A 20,735-nucleotide genomic window follows, 5' to 3' on the forward strand; every position below is an offset into this window, starting at 1 on the left:
TACCATAAATGTAGATGTTCGAGTGTTCACACTGCTGCAGTCCAGGTTACCCTCCCTCCATCCCCTCTGAACTAGCTGGACTTATCTATACCTTTCTATCCTATACAACCTTTGTGGTGTATTTGCTTGTAACTGAAGGTATTGTTTTTATTTTATATGTATACTTTATATTAGCAATATGTATTGCCTACCTACTTGGGGGCACCTGACATCTGGGGCAAGAAAAACTGAAGAAAATGGCATTGGATGCATCTTATATACCCCTGGCGCACTGACGTCAGGGGAAGAAGCGACAGCAACTGACGCCGGACCAAGACTTTGGAACTCTGGCTGACTGCGGGACCGCCGGACGGCAGGATAACCCAAGTGTAATGACTGCAGCAGTGTAACATGATGAACATCTGCTCCCTGTCACCCTGGTTCTGTGGACCCCCTCTGCAGCCTTGGCAGCATCTACCATTATACCCCCCTCCTCTGCCCCTGGAGGGGGGGTTCACTACGTGTGTTCTGGAAGGCTCCTTGGGACTTTCGGAACCACATTTTTCCAACTTTCTGCCCTTTGGGGTATGGTCTACTGGGGGTGGAAAAACGGACTCCTACGGCAGATAGAATCTTTCCTTCCTGCCCACACCTAGTGTCTCTGACTTTAGGCCCAAACAAGGAAAAGCCATTAAATGGGGTATTAACAAAGGAAGACTTGAAGGCTTCTGCAAAGGAGCATAAGCGCATCCAGGATAGTCTCCGCAGAGCTATCACTGAACCTCCTGCCCGGCTCGATCCAGCGGCTGCATAAGAAATAAGCCGCTTGGACGAGTTCACAATAGAATTAAGGGTGTTAAGCTGTGCCGTTACTTTCTCTGAAACAGCATCATCTGTTTTGCCCTGTAGAGTATCTCCAAGCTCTTTGAGATCTCATTGAAGACGAGTAAAGTGGGTCAAATAGTTGAGCAATCTCATTGCAAATGTCACAGAACTAAAGATGCATTTCCCGTATCTGTCCATAGTCCTAGAGGCTTTATTAGAAGGATGAACAGAAGAGGTTTCTGACATCTCTTTCTTGGTGGCCGCCACCACCACGGTATCAACAGGGACTCCCTTCATCAGAAAAGACCTGTCTTGAGGGGAGGTGATAAATTTGTTGGGCCTCCGAGGGACCGGTTCCATGGAATCAGGAGACTCCCACGTCCTTCACGGGACCAAGTCCATTAATTCGTCAAAGGGAGGAGTAACCCAGGAGGTGGAAGGTTGAGACCCAAAGGCCTTCAGGAGCACAGACTCATCCTCAGTAGGGGTAAGGGACTGCCAGTCACCCCTCTGCCCTAATATTTCCAGGATGTCTGCAAATGAGTCATCCTCAGAGGAGGACCGTGGGGACACTTCTGATTCCTCTAAGTCGGTGTCTGATGTTAAGGATTCCTGAGAGGAATCTAAATGCCTCCTCTTGCAGTGTCTTTCTGGGGGCTTCATCAGTGGGGGCATCTGGTGAAGTCTCAGTCAAGCAGGAGTCGCCCAATGAGGTTACCTGAGGCTCTGGATCTCGATGCTTGGTGCGAACCTGTGGTGTAGGGACAGAACGCAGCCCTTTAGGGGAAGAAGAGGAAAGATCCGAAGAGGTAAGGGTCATTACACATCGACTGCACTGGTTTCCCGACCCAAGGAATCTGCCGGTTCCGAAGAAGATGGCAACCTCCCAGGGGCTGAGACCACAAGCTCCGAACTGAGCTCATCTGCGCCGAAGCCCCAAGATGGGGAGTCGGAACCGAAGCGTCGGTTCGACTCTCCCCCGGAACCAGCGAGAGAGTGTCTGCTCAGAGACTCTCTGATTGGAACCTTAGTCAAGGTTGACTGAGCCGAGGGCACTGGAACAGGCCTCGGCTCCGAGGGTTCCACCACTATCAGATTCTCTCTTTCTATCTTCGAAGGCTCAACTGGCCTCGGAGGAGGAGCAGAAATCGTAGTGGGGGGATCGTAGGCTTCGAAGCCAACTGGGTCGAAGCTAAAAGCAATTTGGCCAAGTTCACCAAAAGTCTGCACCACGTGGTCCACATCGATGTCGGAAAGGGTACCGGAAGAACGGGTCGAAGGAGCCGAAGAAGCCACCGACTTAAGGATCGGGGACTTTAAAACCTCCGACACCGGCTCCAACACAATGACTTGACTCTGAGGTAAGATCTCGGTGCGCGGCTCCGAAGGCTGTGGAGCCGGCGACCGAATCTTCCCAGAGGTGCTCGTAACAGAAGACTTGTGCTCCGATGACACCTTAGAAGACTTTGACCCCGTCAAGGACTTGGAGTTCTGGTCAGTCTTGTCTAATGCTTCTTGGAAATCTGGCTTCAACAGCCCTCTTATCGACTGATTTCCTTCGCCTCTCTAATAAAATCCTGCCACTGAAGGAATGGCAGATAGAGCAATCTTCTTGTAAGGACAGACAACACCACAGTCATGTGGTACATCAACAAACAGGGAGGCACTCATTCTTACCCCCTATGGCGAATGACTCTGGACCTATGGAATATGGCTCTGAGCTACAACATTCAGTTACAGGCAATATTTGTACCGGGAAAAGAAAACATCCTAGCAGACATGTTAAGCAGAACAACCTCGGATGCTCACGAATGGATGCTACACCCAGACATCTTCAAGGCCATCACACAGAAATGGGGAATGCCACAAATAGACCTATTCGCATCCCCACTCAATCACCAGCTCAAGAAATTCTGCACAAGGACATACCACCCACTTGCATGGAAGGTGGACGCTCTATCCTTCAGTTGGAAAGGCCTGACAGCATATGCATTTCCACCTCTTCCTTTGATGCACAAGGTACTACTGAAAGTCAAAGAGGAGCGTCCAAGGATAATTCTGATAGCTCCAAATTGGCCAAGACAACACTGGAATCCGGCCGACCGAAGGGCTGCCTGACGACAGGACAACCCATTTGTTAGGACTGCAGATGCATCCTTGAAGGACATCATGATCATCAGTGATGGACATCTTTTGTCAACAGTCACACCTTTTAAAACCAGATTTTTGTTTCTCTTACATTATAACAATTACACACAAATATCAAATCCCTGATAACAATATCAAAAAACTGAAACCACAGAACTCCTTAGAAAGTTCAGATCCCTGAACTGCAATGAATAAGAAAAATGTGACAAAAACATTCAAATACACTAATTCTAAGAAATTTAAGGGGATGGGGAATTAAATTTGACAGAGCCCTGTCAAGTAAATGCAACTCAAGAAAGGCTAAAGGCCTAGGAGCAACCGCTCCAAATTAGAAGACAAAAATGTAACTTTCAATCCACTCACTAAACAACAAATAGAAGAAATATGTGAAGTCTCACTCAATCCACTCACTAATGATAGTCTAATAAGAAATTTTAAATTCTTTAAATATAACAAAGAAGGTTACTGGCCCGAGCTTCCTCCAAAGATCGTGCGATCCATTGCAATGGCAAACTAGATCTGGGGTTGGTAGGAGAGAATCATGGGATAGGGACTGTGCCTCGAGCTAACTCAAAGATCTTGAGCTTGGAAAGCGGCGCCTCGGAGCCGATGGATCGGCTCCGAACCCACGAGTAAAGAACAAACAGCGAGAGTGAACAACTTCACATCTCCATGTTGCAGCCTCCACTATGTCCCTGGTAGGAATCCCCTCTGAGAAAAGCTGCAGAGGTGGAAGTTGCCCTTGTGGAATGTGTCCTGACCCCCTGAGGTGGTGGTTTCCCATGGTGTTTTTACCAGAAATGGATACAATGTGCTATCCATTTGGAGATGGTTTGGATATGGCCTTGCTCTCCACCCCTGCTGCAAATCTGACTAGTAACTGGTCAGTTTTCCTAAAGGGCTTCAAGTCCTATCCAGGTAAAATCTGAGCTGTCTGTGCACATCTAAAGAGAGCAGGATCCTTTCCCCCTTATTTTAAGGCTTAGGGAAAAAGGTGGGCAAATGAATAGGTTGGTTGAGAGCCACACTGGACACCACTTTAGGCATGAAAGCTGGGTTAGTCCTGCGGGAGACCCTGTCAGCATGAAAAATGAAGAAGGGTTCTACAGCCATGAGTGCCTGTAGCTCAGACACTCTTCTAGCTGAAGTGATGGCCAGAAGCAAGGCTGTTTTCCCAAGAGAGAAATTCTAACTCTGCTGAAGCCGCAGGCTCAATAAGGGGGTAAGCATGAGCTTTTCCAACACAAAGTTAAGGTTCCAAGCTGGGGTAGGAGCTCTTCTGGGTGGCCTTAACTTGTTATCCCCTTAGGAACTGTTTGAGATTGTGAGAAAAGAGAGTGGCCTCAGTGCTGTAATGAGCAGAGATGGCAGAAGCATGATAGAAGAGAAAGATGGGCCCCTGTGAAGTAGGTCTGCTAGGTAATTCAGGATGAGAAGTATGGAGGGCTGTGCTGGTTCAGCTCCTTAAGCCTGGATCCAGGAGCAATACCTTTTCTACTTGTCAGCAAAGGATTTTCTAGTGCTGGGATGTCTGGCTTCATGTATAATGCCCAGGACTTGCTTGCTTAGGCTGGCCACTGGAGGACAGGTCAGGGAATAAGCCAGGCTGCCAGGTTCAGGGTCTGCAGTTGTGGATGCAAGAATTCTCCATTCTACTGAGTCAGGAGAGTTGGGATCTGAGAGAAGTGCCATGGAGGCAGCTGTGACAGACTGTGCAGTAGTGGGTACCAGTGTTGGCATGGCCAGTCTGGGGCAATCAGGAGTGCTCTTGGTGCTTCCTCCCTTATTTTGAGTAGTACCCTTGTAAGAAGAGGTAGAGGGGGAAATGCATAGATTGAGAGGTTTACCCATTGGAAAGATAGGGCATCCACTTTCCAGGCCTTGCTGTGAGGCTCCCTGGTGCAGAATTTGCTGAGCTGGTGGTTGTTGTGGGAGGCAAATAGGTCCACCTTCGGGGTACCCCATTTCTGGGTTACGAGGCTGAAGGTGCTGTGGTTTAATTGCCACTCATGTTGGTCTAGGAGATTTCTGCTTAGGTTGTCTGCCAGAGAGTTTTGGCTGCCTGGCAGGAATTGTGCTAGCAGGTGAATTTGCATAACTGAAGCTGTGTGCCAAATGGTCATGGCTTGCCTGCAGAGTGAGTAAGAGTGAGTTCCTCCCTGCTTGTTGATGTACCACATCACTGTGGTGTCTGTTTTAATTAGTAGAGGTCCTGGAGAGAGTAGGGGTCTGAAAGCTGTCAGAGCTTGCTGAACAGCTAGCATATCTTTTTGGTTGATGTGCAGATTATTTGATTTGGGCTCCAGTGGCCCTGAATGCACCTGCCGTCCAGGTTCGGACCCCAAGCATAGTCTGATGCGTCTCTGGTTAGGGTCTGGGCGGTGTGGGGTTATGAAAATGGAAGGCCCTTGTTCTAGTTGCATGTTGCTGCTCACCAAAGAAAATCTTTCCTTAGACAAAGTATCATAGGTATGATAGTTTCCAGGTCCTGAGAGTGTTGACACCAAAGGCTTTTTAAATACCATTAAAGTTTCCTCATATGCAGTCTGGCAAATGGAATTAGTAGACTACAGGTAGCCATGAACCCTAAAGCTTACAGGATTTTCCTTGTGGATAACTGGGATGTTCATCGTGCATACAGCTGCAGTCATAACAGATGGGTTTTCCTGCCATCAGGCGGGTCCTCGGTCGGCCGAATTCCAAAGTCTAGGTCCGGCGTCGGTTGTCGTCGCTTCTTCCCTGACGTCAGTGCGACAGGGGTATAAAAGAACCAGCCGACGCCATTTTCTTCAGTCTTTCTTGCCGCGCGGTGCCCGAAGCAGAAGCAGTTCGCAAGTGCCGATCGGCCAGCTCCTAAGATTACGAATATTTTTCTACCGAAGACTTCTTGAAAGCTAAGTACCCCATTGGGGAAACTTTTCTTGCCTCAGACCGATGTCAGACAAAGTTAATAATTGCATTTCATGTGGGAAGCAAATACCGCATAAGGATTTCCATTCCCTCTGTATACCTTGCTTAGGCCCAGACCATGACGTCTCGGCCTGTCGTTTTTGTGCTGCATTCAACAGACGCATTATTAAGCGTCGGGCGGAGTTCCCCCAAAACTATTTTGGCAAAAAGTTTAATTACAACATGTCGTCGGATACTCCGACTCCAATTTTGAGTAAACGACGTAAAGATAAGGACCGACATACGAGGTCCGCGACTTCTACCGACACCACGCTAAAGCAGACTATGTGCTCCGGTTCTCAGCGAGGCACCTACACAGCCCCTGACTACCGATGACACTTCATTAGCGGTGTCTTCTGTGCCCGAGGTCGCAGGCTCTTCGGCCCACACCCCGACTACAGATACCGAAGTCACTCTTGGCGGGGAAACTCAGAGTTCAGACAGGCCTGCCACCTCTCAAGGTGTCTTCAGGCCTCCTTCTTTTTCCATTAAGGCTTACACTAAATCTAACGCAGCCAAGCTTTCTAAAAGACAAGCTCCACAGGGCCCCTCTCAAGGCCCCATGCCTAAAAAGCAGATGCTCAAAATGGCTGAGGATTTGATTACTCTTATCAGGGGTTCTCAACCCCCTTCGGACAAAAGGTCCAGAGTGGAGGAAGAATACCTTTCCTCGGACCAGGCCTCCATTACTTCAGAACATTCTGAGGACCAGGAACATTCTTACTCCCCTTTCGAAGATTCTGATGCAGAGGAGTCCATTCCCTCTGTCTCCCCCCCCTGAGGATTACTCTTTTGGGGAAACCTTGCATACCTTGAGGGAACACTTCCACTGGGAAGGCCAAGAGTACTCAGACTCCAAGAAAAGGCTCAGGGATTTCCTCTTGCGCCCTCAGCACAGGCCTCTGGCTATACCTCCTGTCTTAGACATACTAGATGATGTGTATTCAGAGGCCAGCCTTTACCCAGATTCTTTACCTCCAGCTCCAGTCAAGCCTGACAGGTATTACTGGGTTCCTGATTCACACCAATTCCTATACAAAAGCCATGCGGCTGACCCAGAAACTATTTCACAGGGTCCCAAGGGAATTAAGGCCTCCACTGCCAAAAATCCATTACCTTCAGAGAGAGATTCCAGAGCTTTAGAAAGGTGGGGGAAAGGTATACACCTCGGCCACTTTAACCATGAGGGCATTAAACTGTCAGTTCCATATGTTAAAGTATCAACAGTTTTTGTTATCTCAGTTGAAAAGCAAAATGTCACAACCTGAACAACCAGACGAAGGAGTTGCAGGATTTGTTGCATAGTGCAGAGCAAGTGGGTAAACATACCTTGCGATGTGGTTTTGATGCTTTAGAGGCCTCTTGTAGAGCTGCTGTTAGAGGATCAGTCATACGTAGACATGCTTGGCTCAAAGAGCAAACCTTACCAGATCATGTCAAAGCTAAATTACTACATGCACCTCTTCAAAAAGATGTATTGTTTGGTGTTAAAGCTGAGGAGGTATTACAGAAAATGGAGGAAAAGGCAAAATCAATGCAAACAGTGAAAGATTTCCTACAGGTACAACCGCCACATTTCAGTAGAAATTGGCCTTCAAAAATTGGTCCTTTCCAGCCACGGACAGACCTCAAAGAGGTAGATACAGGCGCCCGAGAGGTAGAGGGCAATCTCAAGGATCATTTAGAGGCAGACAATGGCAAACACCTACACCAAGAGGGGGTGAGGATAGTTCACAGCCATTCAGAAAGCAGACCCAATGACTTTCCCCTTTGCATGCCAAGCAAGGCTCAAATGGCAGCACCTTCAGGCGGAAAACTGGCATTATTTTCGAAAAAATTGGCATATTGTCACAAAAGACAAATGGATCCTGGACATTATAGACAGAGGCTACAGATTCCACTTTCACACCCTTCCAAAATGAGAGGCATGCCAAACCTGCCACACAATCAAAGGGCAGAGGCACAAAAACAAATTTCAGATCTCATGGACATGAAAGCTATTCAAGAGGTACCTGCACAAGAACAGGGTCAAGGTTTTTATTCCAGACTATTCCTGGTACCAAGGAAGGGCAAAGATTGGAGACCTATTTTGGACCTATCCATCCTAAACACATATTTACTCGTACCAAAGTTCAAGATGCTCACATTACAGCAGCTTCTTCCCATGCTGGGCAAGGAGTCTTGGCTGGTGACATTGGACCTCAAAGAGGCATACCTGCATGTCCCAATCAGACAAGATTGCAGAAGATACCTCAGATTTCTTGTAGGTTCATCCCATTATCAATTCTCTGCATTGCCCTTGTGTTCACGAAATGCCTGGCATCAGTAATTGCCTTCTGCAGACTTCAAGGGATACAAATATACCCATATCTGGACGACTGCCTGATCCAAGCGGACAGCAAACACACTCTTCTGAAACACCTGGCGTTTGTAATAATGTTGTTGAAATCTCTGGGATACACAGTCAACAAAAAGAAGTCAAGACTAATACCCTCTCAAACAATAATTTTCCTGGGTGCCAACTTGGATACAAACACCCAGATGGCCTACCTCACGTCAGAGAAACAAGGGCAATTAACTCAATACTTCAGAAAACTGGCAACCTTCACCAAGCTGACTGCAAGGAAAATCCTGCAGGCTCTGGGATTCATGGCATCTTGCATCCTGCTAATCCCATGTGCAAAGCTGCATATGAGGAAACTTCAATGGTACCTAAAAAACTTATGGTCTCAACACAGCCACAGTTTGGAAGCAATCATACCACTGATTCCATGTCTTCAAAAGGAATTTCTGTGGTGGGCTCAAGCATGCCAAAGAAACATAGGTCTCCCATTCTGCAAGCCTCAAGCAAATCAAGTCATCACAACAGACGCCTCGGACTACGCCTGGGGGGCGCACATGACAGATCGGTGCATTCAGGGCAAATGGTCACAAAAAGAAAAGCACCTACACATCAATCAAAAGGAAATGTTAGCAGAAATAAATGCTATTATGGCTTTCAAAGACCTACTGCATCCAGGACAGCTATTGATAAGAACAGACACCACCACAGTGATGTGGTACATAAACAAACAGGGAGGAACTCTTTCATATCCCCTGCGCAGACTAGCCATGTCCCTTTGGAACACGGCTCTGGAATTGCAAATCCAACTTCAAACACAATTCCTGCCAGGGAAGGAAAACACACTGGCAGACAGCCTGAGCAGAAATATGACAGATCCACACGAATGGAAGTTGCATCCTCAAGTTTTTACAATGATAATTCAAGCATGGGGAAGGCCAGACATAGATCTCTCTGCCACCCACAGAAATTACCAATCGACAAAATTCTGCTCAAGGACCTTTCATCCACAGGCCTGGAAAGTGGACGCACTCTCTTTCAGTTGAACAATGACGGTTTATGCCTTTCCACCTCTTCCACTGCTGGACAAAGTTCTATTAAAAGCCAGAGCAGACAGACCAAAGATGATTCTCATTGCTCCAGACTGGCCAAGACAACACTGGTAACCCACTCCTGAGGAGCCCGACGCATTCCCCACCATGGATCCTGCCTCTAATGCCTCTTCTACTGACTCAGCACAACTTCAAAACTCTTCACAGTCAGCTGAAAACACTCAATCTAGCCGCATGGAGGATTCCTTAAATTCACAGCAGACCCTACTCTCCAAGGAGGTGCAGGATGTCATTTTGGAGGCCAGAAGGCCTTCTACTAGAAAAGCCTACTCCGCAAAATGGAAATGGTTTTGTGTCTGGAATCAGAAAAAGGGTCAGAATCCTGGAATACTAAATACTACAGTACCTAGCCGAGCTGCTAAGCAGTGGACTTTCATTCTCCTCCATCAAAATCCATGCCTCAGCCATTTCTGCAGAGTACAACACTGATCCTCCTTTATTCTCTCACACTCTCTTAAGACAGTTCCTCAGAGGGGCTAAGAATATAAAACCCCCAAGGAAGCAACCAGTACCTGCTTGGGACCTCAATTTCATTCTAGAAAAACTAACCCTGCCTCCTTTTGAGCCAGCTGCTTCAACAGATCTGCAATATTTGTCATGGAAAACAGCCTTCCTTCTAGCTATCACCTCAGCACGCAGGGTTTCGGAACTACAAGCCCTCATGGCTGTGCAGCCTTTCATCATTTTCCATCAGGACAGAGTTTCCTTACGAACCAATCCTTCATTTATGCCAAAGGTAGTATCCAGGGTAGCCTTGAATCAGGCTATCCACTTACCTACCTTTTACCCTAATCCGGAAAAGAAAGGGGAGAGGCTACTACATTCCTTGGACATTCACAGACAGCTCTGTTATTATTTGGACAGAACAAAGCCTTTCAGAAAATCAGAGAAACTCTTTGTGTCCTATGCTACAGGTGCTCAAGGGAAGCCTATTTCCAAATGACAATCTCAAAATGGATAGCCCACTGCATACGCTTTTGTTACTCTTTTCATGGTAAAACTGTACCTACAAGCATCAGATCTCACTCCACAAGGGCCACAGCTACCTCTGCAGCTTTCCTCAGGGGGGTTCCTACCAAAGATATTTTGGAAGCAGCCACTTGGAGTTCTGTACATACTTTCTCCAAGCACTATCACCTACCATTATACTAGAGCGGGCTTTGCCACTGCAGTCTTGCAGGGCATCCTGGCTCCACCTAGTTCCACTTAGTGCCTACCACCCCTATATTAGCTTTGGGATTCTACCCATCTGTTATGACTGCAGCTGTATGCACGATGAACATAGTACAGTTTTGTACCTACCATAAATGTAGATGTTCGAGTGCTAATACAGCTGCAGTCCAGGTTTCCCTCCCTCCTTCCCCTCTTGGGACAGGCCTTATGGCTAACACCTCCTCATACAACCTCATTGGGGTATTATTTTATGGAGTATTTGCTTGCAACTACTGTTTTTTGATTATATTGCATTTGCTTTACTACATAAATTTATGTTTTGCCTTCCTTCTGGGGGCACCTGACATCTGGGGCAAGAAAAACTGAAGAAAATGGCGTCGGCTGGTTTTTTTATACCCCTGTCGCACTGACGTCAGGGAAGAAGCGACGACAACCGACGACGGACCTAGACTTCGGAATTCGGCCGACCGAGGACCCGCCTGACGGCAGGAGAACCCATCTGTTATGACTGCAGCTGTATTAGCACTCGAACATCTACATTTATGGTAGGTACAAAATAAGAAGTTATGTACCTACCATAACGTTCCATGTTAGTTGTCTTCTCTCGCCTTCTTTCTTGCTTGATGGGTTCGGAGCCGATCCCTCGGCTCCGACTCGGCACTTGCTAAGCTCGAGAGTCACTTTTACCAACTCGAGGCAGCCCCATATCCCATGATGCAAGGCGGTAAGTACCCAGATCTCGTTTGATGACAAAGGGCAATAGCACCAAGCATAAAATACTTCCCAAAAGGAAGAAAGAAAACTTACAGATGGAAGGAGGACCAGGTTTGAATGGTCTTCAGCATAACAGTTTCTTATAACAAGGTCTGTCCAGGCCAGGGGGAAGGAGGGAGGGTCGCAAGAAAGAAGGCGAGAGAAGACAACTAACATGGAACGTTATGGTAGGTACATAACTTCTTAATGTTAAGTTGTCAATCTCGCCTTCATTCTTGCTTGATGGGACCGTCCCTAGCACCTCTATCCTGGGTGGCTCAATGGAACAAACTCTTGAGGACTGTAGAGCCAAAACTGGCTCTGTCCCTGGAGGCCAAGTCCAATTTGTAATGGGAAACAAAAGTGTGAGGAGTGGCCCAAGTGGCCGCTGCACAAATAGTGTCTAAAGGAAGTCTAGCTTGAAAGGCTGTAGAAGTAGCTAAGCTCCTAGTTGAATGTGCTTTAGGTTTTGAGCACAGCTGTTTTCCCCTGAGCAGATAAATTTCAGAGATGACTGAAGAAAGCCATCTAGACAAAGTCACTTTAGAAACAGGAAGGCCTATTTATTATCCGCATAGGAAACAAAAAGTTGATCAGATTTTCTAAATTTTTGTTCTGTCCAAATAATATCTAAGTTGACGGTGGACATCAAGATAATGTAGCTTTTGTTCAGCTCTATCTGAATAGTTGGGGAAAAATACAGGAGATCAATGGATTGATTCAAATTGTTCTTTGAAGCGACCTTAGGCAAAAAGGTTGGGTTAGTTCTCAAAGATACTCTGTCTTTGTGAAAAACCAAATAGGGGTCGAACCGAAGAGTATGAAGTTCAGACACCCTCCTGGCGATGTAATAGCCACTAGGAATAAAGTTTTCCAAGAAAGATATTTCAGGGAACAAGAAACAGCTGGCTCGAAGGGGGGAAGAATTAAGGATGTCAGCACTAAATTTAGATCCCACTGAGGAGGAGGATTCCTGATTGGAGGCTTTAGTAGGAAAATTCCTTTCAAGAAGGCCCTGCAGAGCCTATGGGACATAATATTATGATCTGCTATCCCGACATGAAAATTAGAAATAGCAGCCAATTGAACTCTGACTGTGGAAGAAGAGGAGCAACAAAATAAGTCCAAGCAAACCTAGAACACACAACTGACAACCGCTGAGGAGAATAAATGAAGAGCTAGATGTTTTCAGTAAAGCAGTCCACAAGTACGCTGTTAACACAAAGTTAACACTCTAATTCCACTCTGTAACGTTAAACACCAAAGACAAGCAGTGTTTTTCGTCCCAGTCACTACCGGAACTTCATCAGACAATTACTTCCTGTCTTAGTAGTACTTAAATACAAAATAGTACACCAGCATCATTAATTAAATTGTCAATTAAAAAACAGACAGTGTTAAACATAATTAGGGTCCGTTTTTCTAAACGGACTCCAAACATTCCAAAATTTAAAATCAGCCGATAAAACATAGCGTAGACTGAACCCTAGTATCAACAAACATCAACTATTATGAAAATATATTTCATAGCTTCCTTTGAAACGCTTCAGTCCCAATTAAGTAGTTTTGTTAAAATAACAAATTCCATAAGTGATAATTCCCCGTTTACACCATTATAAATAAAAACTCCTTGGTGATACCCAATCTAAAACTTAGTAAATAAAACCACGCTTAATGTAAAAAAAAATGCAAAAGCATAGAAAGGTACTAAAAAAATGTATAAAAAAATGTATAAGAAATACATACAAGCAACATGTTATCTCCGTGCTCCAGAACTCCTCAGTTCTGCTCTGATCTATCAGTTTGCTTAGCCTCGTTGGTTCAAAACAATTAAAAGATCTCTCCTTACTGAGATCCAGTTGTCGCAAAAGATAAAATGTGTATAACATCTGTTACTGTGTCCTACGTCTAAGGTCGCAAGCACCTCCATCTAGGGATGACAGTCCTGTACATATGGCAGAACCGTGAAGATCAAGTAACTTACAGGCTAAAAGTGACTTCACTGTTGTCAGTGCATCCTAACTTAGTTAGTCGCAAGGACTCCTCGACCCTATATCGCACCTATATGGCGTTAGGGTACTATAATTCAAATTATGAAGACTAAATCACAACCCCTGTCAGTGAATGTTTGGTGTTTTGTTAAAACAACACTCCGCTACATAACGAAATATATTTATGTGGATAACTACTCATGCGTTGCATATTTTAAAATATATAATACAGTAGCTTGTTGGTTATTTATCTGTTTTATAGTTTTAAAACTCGACCCCAATAAAGTCTAGTAGTGTATTGCAGGTTACAATAGACTCACCAATAGGCATAACAAAGGTCATTGCCTATAGTGTTCTTGTATGTGTTGACCTGGTAGACAATCACTCCCACATAAATTCAAGACTTAGGGGTCAACCAAGTCCCTATTTTACTACTGTTTGCCGCCCATATGGGCACACTATTACAATACTTGAGCCACCCTGAACATTAGAAAAAATAGTGTAAAGTACACCTGTAAACAACTAAATGCTCATGCCTTCACTATCCCTACGTGTATGTTCTTATAACGTGGTCAAATGTTAATATTTACCTTGTTCAAAAGTGGATGTGAGCAAAAAGTAATGAAACACTATTTACATGTACTATTTTGAATATATATGTGTTAAAAAATAGTACATTGTTCTAATTTTTAACCTGACTAGTCCCCTTTTCATTATATATTATACTACTTGATTCTATCTAAGTAGGTTCTTGATTTTTAAGAGACATGAAATTGAACAACTTTCATTCAGGCCTGGGGGGGGTGCATGCCATTAACCTAACTTGCCATTTCAATTCTCTCCTTTCTAAATCTAATTTTAGCATAATGTCGTTCACCAACCCTTCCTCAATAAAGTTTTTTCCAGTTTGGTCAATTACCAAAAATTTGAATTTGTGATCTGAATACTTTGTACAATGCCTAGCTAGGGCATTGTCATCCTTGTTTTTGGCAATTGCATAACAGTGCTCATAAATCCTGTCACGGAGTCGTCTATCAGTTTTGCCCACATAGAATGAAAAACATTCTGTGCACTGGGCCACTTTGGAATTACTCAGTGTATTAACTTGGAAAGTTTCATTTCTGATGTTAAACCTATCTGAAATGTTTATATATGCACAATATTTGCAACTCCCACATTTTGCTGTACCTCTTTTGGGTAGTTTGGTTTTACTTTTGTTTCCAATAATTTTTTCAAGTTGTAACCCCTTCTATATGAAATAATTGGACCGTGGGCAAGGATGTTTATTAAATCTTTGTCTAATGACAGAGACCGCCAGTACTTTCTAACTATATTGCCTATGTTTGGTGCTTCAATGCAATATGTGAAAGTGAATGCAGTATTGAAATTTTCTTCAGTTTTGCCCTCCCTGTCGTCAGATTCTTGTGTTAAAACCATTGTAAGTGGTGATGGAGTTTGGTCAAAGTTACCATTATACACTAAGGTGATGTTAGTTTTAACTTGACCATTCAAAATAGGTGCATAAATGCCCTATTTCTTTTTCAATAACCTCCTTAAAATACTTTTTAGAAATGAGTCAGGGTAGCCTCTATTTATGAACATCTCATGCAACAAGTTACATTCTTCATGAAAATCCTCTTCACTTGTTACCATTCTAGCAGCCCTGACTAGTTGTCCTTTGACAACTGATTTCTTTGGTGTTGGGGTGCATGCTCGTAAAATGTAGGTAACTATTACAGTGAGTCTCTTTCCTGTGAATCTTAGCTGTATATTTGTCTAGATCTTTTGATAAACACACATCGAGAAATTAATTGTACTGTACTGAAAGTTTTAGTGAACTTCAAAAAGTGTGTGGTTGAACTAAGGTAGTCTACCAACTGGTTTGCATAGTATTCATCCCCTCAATAATGATGAATATGTCATCCAAAACCTTTTGTAACAAAGGATTTGGTTCATCCATACACTATTAAGTAGATATTCCTTTTCCCAAAATGCTAAAACCAGGTTTCTGGCTTCGAACCCATAGGGGAACCCATGGCTACCCCAACTTTTTGTCTAAAAGCAAACCCTCAAAAAAGATAAAATTGTTTGCTAAAATAATCTCCAGTAGCTGTTCAACCAACAGGCATTCGTTGTCTTGTGCTCCTTACTCAATGAAGTCTATAACCCACTCAGTCCCAATAGCATGTGGGATGCAAGAATATAACTCACAGATGTCAACTGTTAGAAAGTTTCCTGATGCATTAAATGGTGTATTCTGGATGCATTCTAAGAAGGACCAAGAGTCCTTTAGTATCTGTGTTTCAGATTCTACATATTTTTTGAGAATGCAGTCCACCATCTTGGCAGATGGGTATGTTATGGACTGCCTTGCATCTACCAACGCTCTGAATGGTGGATTAAGAACATTTTTGTGTAACTTTGGTATACCAAAGATCTTGGGGATTCTAGGTGCCAACATCGTAATGTAGCTGTATTGATTGATATTTATAATACCATCTGTGTAAAGGTCACTAAAACATTTTTATTCGATTGTATGCTTGGTTCAGTTCATTCCTACTTGTCTCCTCAGATGTGTCACTACCTAAAATTGAGACCATGATGTTTGAATAATCACTGTTATAGAACACTGCCAACCCCCCACCTTTGTCAGGTTTCATGAGCCTCAATGGTAATTCTCTAATTCTGTTCAATAAATAGGTTTCCTCATTTGACATATTCATTTTATGGTCATTAGTGTTGTAATATCTATTAAGTTCCCTAAATTCACTAATGCACAAATGTTCAAATAGGTTTAGAGTGTCATTATGAGGCGGATTAAAGGTGCTGGCTATCTTAAGTTCACTTGTGTTGTAACTGTTATTACCAAACATGATGTTTAAGTTCAATTTACGTGTGAACATTTTAAAGTCCAAGATTAATTCAGTGATGTCACATTTTCTTGTTGGAACAAAAGTCATTCCCTTAGCAAATAATTCCACCAATTTAGAGTCAATGTGACATTCAGTATAGTTGTAAATTTTGAAGTCATTTTTTGTATTTGATATGACTTCAAACAGTCTTAATCCTGGTGTTGGTTGTTGCTCCTTGTGTTGTATCTCCGTTTCTGACCAAGGGGGGATTTGGTTATCCAGTTGTTCCCCCTCCCCCCCTGGTAGTTTTTTTGTCCACCTTGGTTGTGTCTGGTAAAATTCCCAAGCTGAACATTATGACTTGTTTCCGGTTCGTTATGAGCATCATCAAAGGTTTCTTCATCAACATAACCATGGTCAAGGGGCATTGCATAGGTGTTCATAGTAGATCTAGCTGTCCCATGCCTGTTTTTATTTTGTTGTTTTGGATAGCTGGGACCATTTGGTTTTACTGTGGTGTTGGTTTTGTTGGTAGATGGGGGTTTTGGAAAAGCTTCCCCTTCTCTATATGCCTTAAGGTCCCTCTGTAGTTTCTTCAGCTTGTTGCCCTTAAGTTTGACCATTTGTTGAGAAACACTATTGAGAGTTCTGTCAAATTCAAATTTGTATCTACTGAAGTCCATATCGTTTTTTATCTCATTTTCTAGGTTGGATATCTCATTGTTCAGATCTTCTAGGGAAATGGCATAGTGTTTCATCATGCACTTTAAAACTTCCAGGCCTTGGTTGTTATATAATTCAGTCAAGTCATTGAAAAAATCAGACCCAAATATAAGGCCAGTGGGGTAAGAGAAGAGCCTTAACCCCTTAGGCACAATTTTTTCTTGAACACATCTGTTTAAATAGTTTAACTCTAACTGTAGTTTTTTTGCTTTAAACAGTTTATTGTCAAAAATCTTAAGTTTTTCAGTAAGGTTACCCATGTTTAAAGTATTGTCAGATTGTTCAGTACCTGTGTTTTGTTCATCCATATTCAGTTCTGCATTCAGCCATAACTTGATGTTAAAGTTGTTGTCCAAACTAATAGGCCTCCGTTCTATATGATCCACTGGCTGGCGTTGTTCATTTAGAAACTTCCCCTGCCTTTGGGGAAGCTGTTGGTAATTACTGTTGGTGTTATTAGGTGAAGAAGGACCCCTCGAATGACCGCTGGAGTTAGAACTGGTAACGTTGTCCACTTTCTCCGATAAGCAGTCGAGGCGTACATTAATTAAGTTCAAGAGTTGAGTCAGGTTACCCTGAGATAGATTTTGATCCCCTTCATCTTCCATCACAGCAACGGTTGTCAGGAAAAAACACCAGCAACAAAATAAGTCCAAGCAAACCTAGAACACACAACTGACAACCGCTGAGGAGAATAAATGAAGAGCTAGATGTTTTCAGTAAAGCAGTCCACAATGCGCTGTTAACACAAAGTTAACACTCTTTAATTCCACTCTGTAACGTTAAACACCAAAGACAAGCAGTGTTTTGTCCCAGTCACTGAACTTCATCAGACAATTACTTCCTGTCTTAGTAGTACTTAAATACAAAATAGTACACCAGCATCATTAATTAAATTGTCAATTAAAAACAGACAGTGTTAAACATAATTAGGGTCCGTTTTTCTAGCGGACTCAAACATTCAAAATTTAAAATCAGCTAAAAAATAAGCGTAGACTGAACCCTAGTATCAACAAACATCAACTATTATGAAAATATATTTCAACTTCAGTCCCAATTAAGTAGTTTTGTTAAAATAACAAATTCCATAAGTGATAATTCATTTACACCATTATAAATAAAAACTTTTTTTATGGTGATACCCAATCTAAAACTTAGTAAATAAAACCACGCTTAATGTAAAATAGTAAGGAAGCCGTACAAAAATGCAAAAAGCATAGAAAGGTACTAAAAATGTATAAAAATGTATAAGAAATACATACAAGCAACATGTTTTCTCCGTGCTCCAGAACTCCTCAGTTCTGCTCTGATCTATCAGTTTGCTTAGCCTCGTTGGTTCAAAACCTGCATAGTGGTTAAGCCAATTAAAAGATCTCTCCTTACTGAGATCCAGTTGTCAAAAGATAAAATGTGTATAACATCTGTTACTGTGTCCTACGTCTAAGGTCGCAAGCACCTCCATCTAGGGATGACAGTCCTGTACATGAAGATCAAGTAACTTACAGGCTAAAAGTGACTTCACTGTTGTCAGTGCATCCCCTATATCGCACCTATATGGCATTAGGGTACTATAATTCAAATTATGAAGACTAAATCACAACCTGTCAGTGAATGTTTGGTGTTTTGTTAAAACAACACTCGCTACATAACGAAATATATTTATGTGGATAACTACATCGTTGCATATTTTAAAATATATAATACAGTAGCTTGTTGGTTATTTATCTGTTTTATAGTTTTAAACGACCCCACCCTAATAAAGTCTAGTAGTGTATTGCAGGTTACAATAGACTCACCAATAGGCATAACAAAGGTCATTGCCTATAGTGTTCTTGTATGTGTTGACCTGGTAGACAATCACTCCCACATAAATTCAAGACTTAGGGGTCAACCAAGTCCCTATTTTACTACTGTTTGCCGCCCATATGGGCACACTATTACAATACTTGAGCCACCCTGAACATTAGAAAAAACAGTGTAAAGTACACCTGTAAACAACTAAATGCTCATGCCTTCACTATCCCTACGTGTATGTTCTTATAACGTGGTCAAATGTTAATATTTACCTTGTTCAAAAGTGGATGTGAGCAAAAAGTAATGAAACACTATTTACATGTACTATTTTGAATATATATGTGTTAAAAAATAGTACATTGTTCTAATTTTAGTCTTTTAATCTTAGTTAATACACTGAGTAATTGTAATTCCAAAGGAGTCGTCTACCTGGCCCAGTGCACAGAATGTTTTTCATTCTATGTGGGCAAAACTGATAGACGACTCCGTGACAGGATTTATGAGCACTGTTATGCAATTGCCAAAAACAAGGATGACAATGCCCTAGCTAGGCATTGTACAAAGTATTCAGATCACAAATTCAAATTTTTGGTAATTGACCAAACTGGAAAAAACTTTATTGAGGAAGGGTTGGTGAACGACATTATGCTAAAATTAGATTTAGAAAGGAGAGAATTGAAATGGCAAGTTAGGTTAATGGCATGCACCCCCCCAGGCCTGAATGAAAGTTGTTCAATTTCATGTCTCTTAAGAATAAAGAACCTACTTAGATAGAATCAAGTAGTATAATATATAATGAAAAGGGACTAGTCAGGTTAAAAATTAGAACAATGTACTATTTTTTAACACATATATATTCAAAATAGTACATGTAAATAGTGTTTCATTACTTTTTGCTCACATCCACTTTTGAACAAGGTAAATATTAACATTTGACCACGTTATAAGAACATACACGTAGGGATAGTGAAGGCATGAGCATTTAGTTGTTTACAGGTGTACTTTACACTATTTTTTCTAATGTTCAGGGTGGCTCAAGTATTGTAATAGTGTGCCCATATGGTGCAAACAGTAGTAAAATAGGGACTTGGTTGACCCCTAAGTCTTGAATTTATGTGGGAGTGATTGTCTACCAGGTCAACACATACAAGAACACTATAGGCAATGACCTTTGTTATGCCTATTGGTGAGTCTATTGTAACCTGCAATACACTACTAGACTTTATTGGGGTAGTTTTAAAACTATAAAACAGATAAATAACCAACAAGCTACTGTATTATATATTTTAAAATATGCAACGCATGAGTAGTTATCCACATAAATATATTTCGTTATGTAGCGGAGTGTTTTAACAAAACACCAAACATTCACTGTCAGGGGTTGTGATTTAGTCTTCATAATTTGAATTATAGTACCCTACCGCCATAGGTGCGATATAGGGTCGAGGAGTCCTTGCGACTAACTAAGTTAGGATGCACTGACAACAGTGAAGTCACTTTTAGCCTGTAAGTTACTTGATCTTCACGGGACGTAGGGTTCTGCCATATGTACAGGACTGTCATCCCTAGATGGAGGTGCTTTAGGACTTAGGACACAGTAACAGATGTTATACACATTTTATCTTTACAACTGGATCTCAGTAAGGGAGATCTTTAATTGGCGCAACCACTATGCAGGTTTTGAACCAACGAGGCTAAGCAAACTGATAGATCAGAGCAGAACTGAGGAGTTCTGGAGCACGGAGATAACATGTTGCTTGTATGTATTTCTTATACATTTTTTTATACATTTTTTTAGTACCTTTCTATGCTTTTTTGCATTTTTGTACGCCTCACGGCTATTTTACATTTGGTTTTTATTTACTAAGTTTTAGATTGGGTATCACCCGCAAAAGGAGTTTTTATTTATAATGGTGTAAACGGGGAATTATCACTTATGGAATTTGTTATTTTAACAAAACTACTTAATTGGGACTGAAGCGTTTCAAAGGAAGCTATGAAATATATTTTCATAATAGTTGATGTTTGTTGATACTAGGGTTCAGTCTACGGGTTGATTTTAAATTTTGAATGTTTGAGTCCGTTAGAAAAACGG

At 42.4% G+C, this 20,735-nt stretch overlaps 1 protein-coding gene across 1 annotated transcript in view; it reads right to left on the reverse strand.

Moving 5' to 3' along the window:
- Positions 1-20,735, reverse strand: part of FXR2 (FMR1 autosomal homolog 2) — a 1,381,282-nt gene that overhangs the window by 1,063,339 nt on the left and 297,208 nt on the right. The gene's annotated exons all lie outside the window — the stretch shown is intronic.

Source organism: Protopterus annectens, chromosome 7.part0 (assembly GCF_019279795.1).
Source record: "Protopterus annectens isolate FY-2018-M chromosome 7.part0, PAN1.0, whole genome shotgun sequence".
Lineage (NCBI taxonomy): Eukaryota > Metazoa > Chordata > Ceratodontiformes > Protopteridae > Protopterus > Protopterus annectens.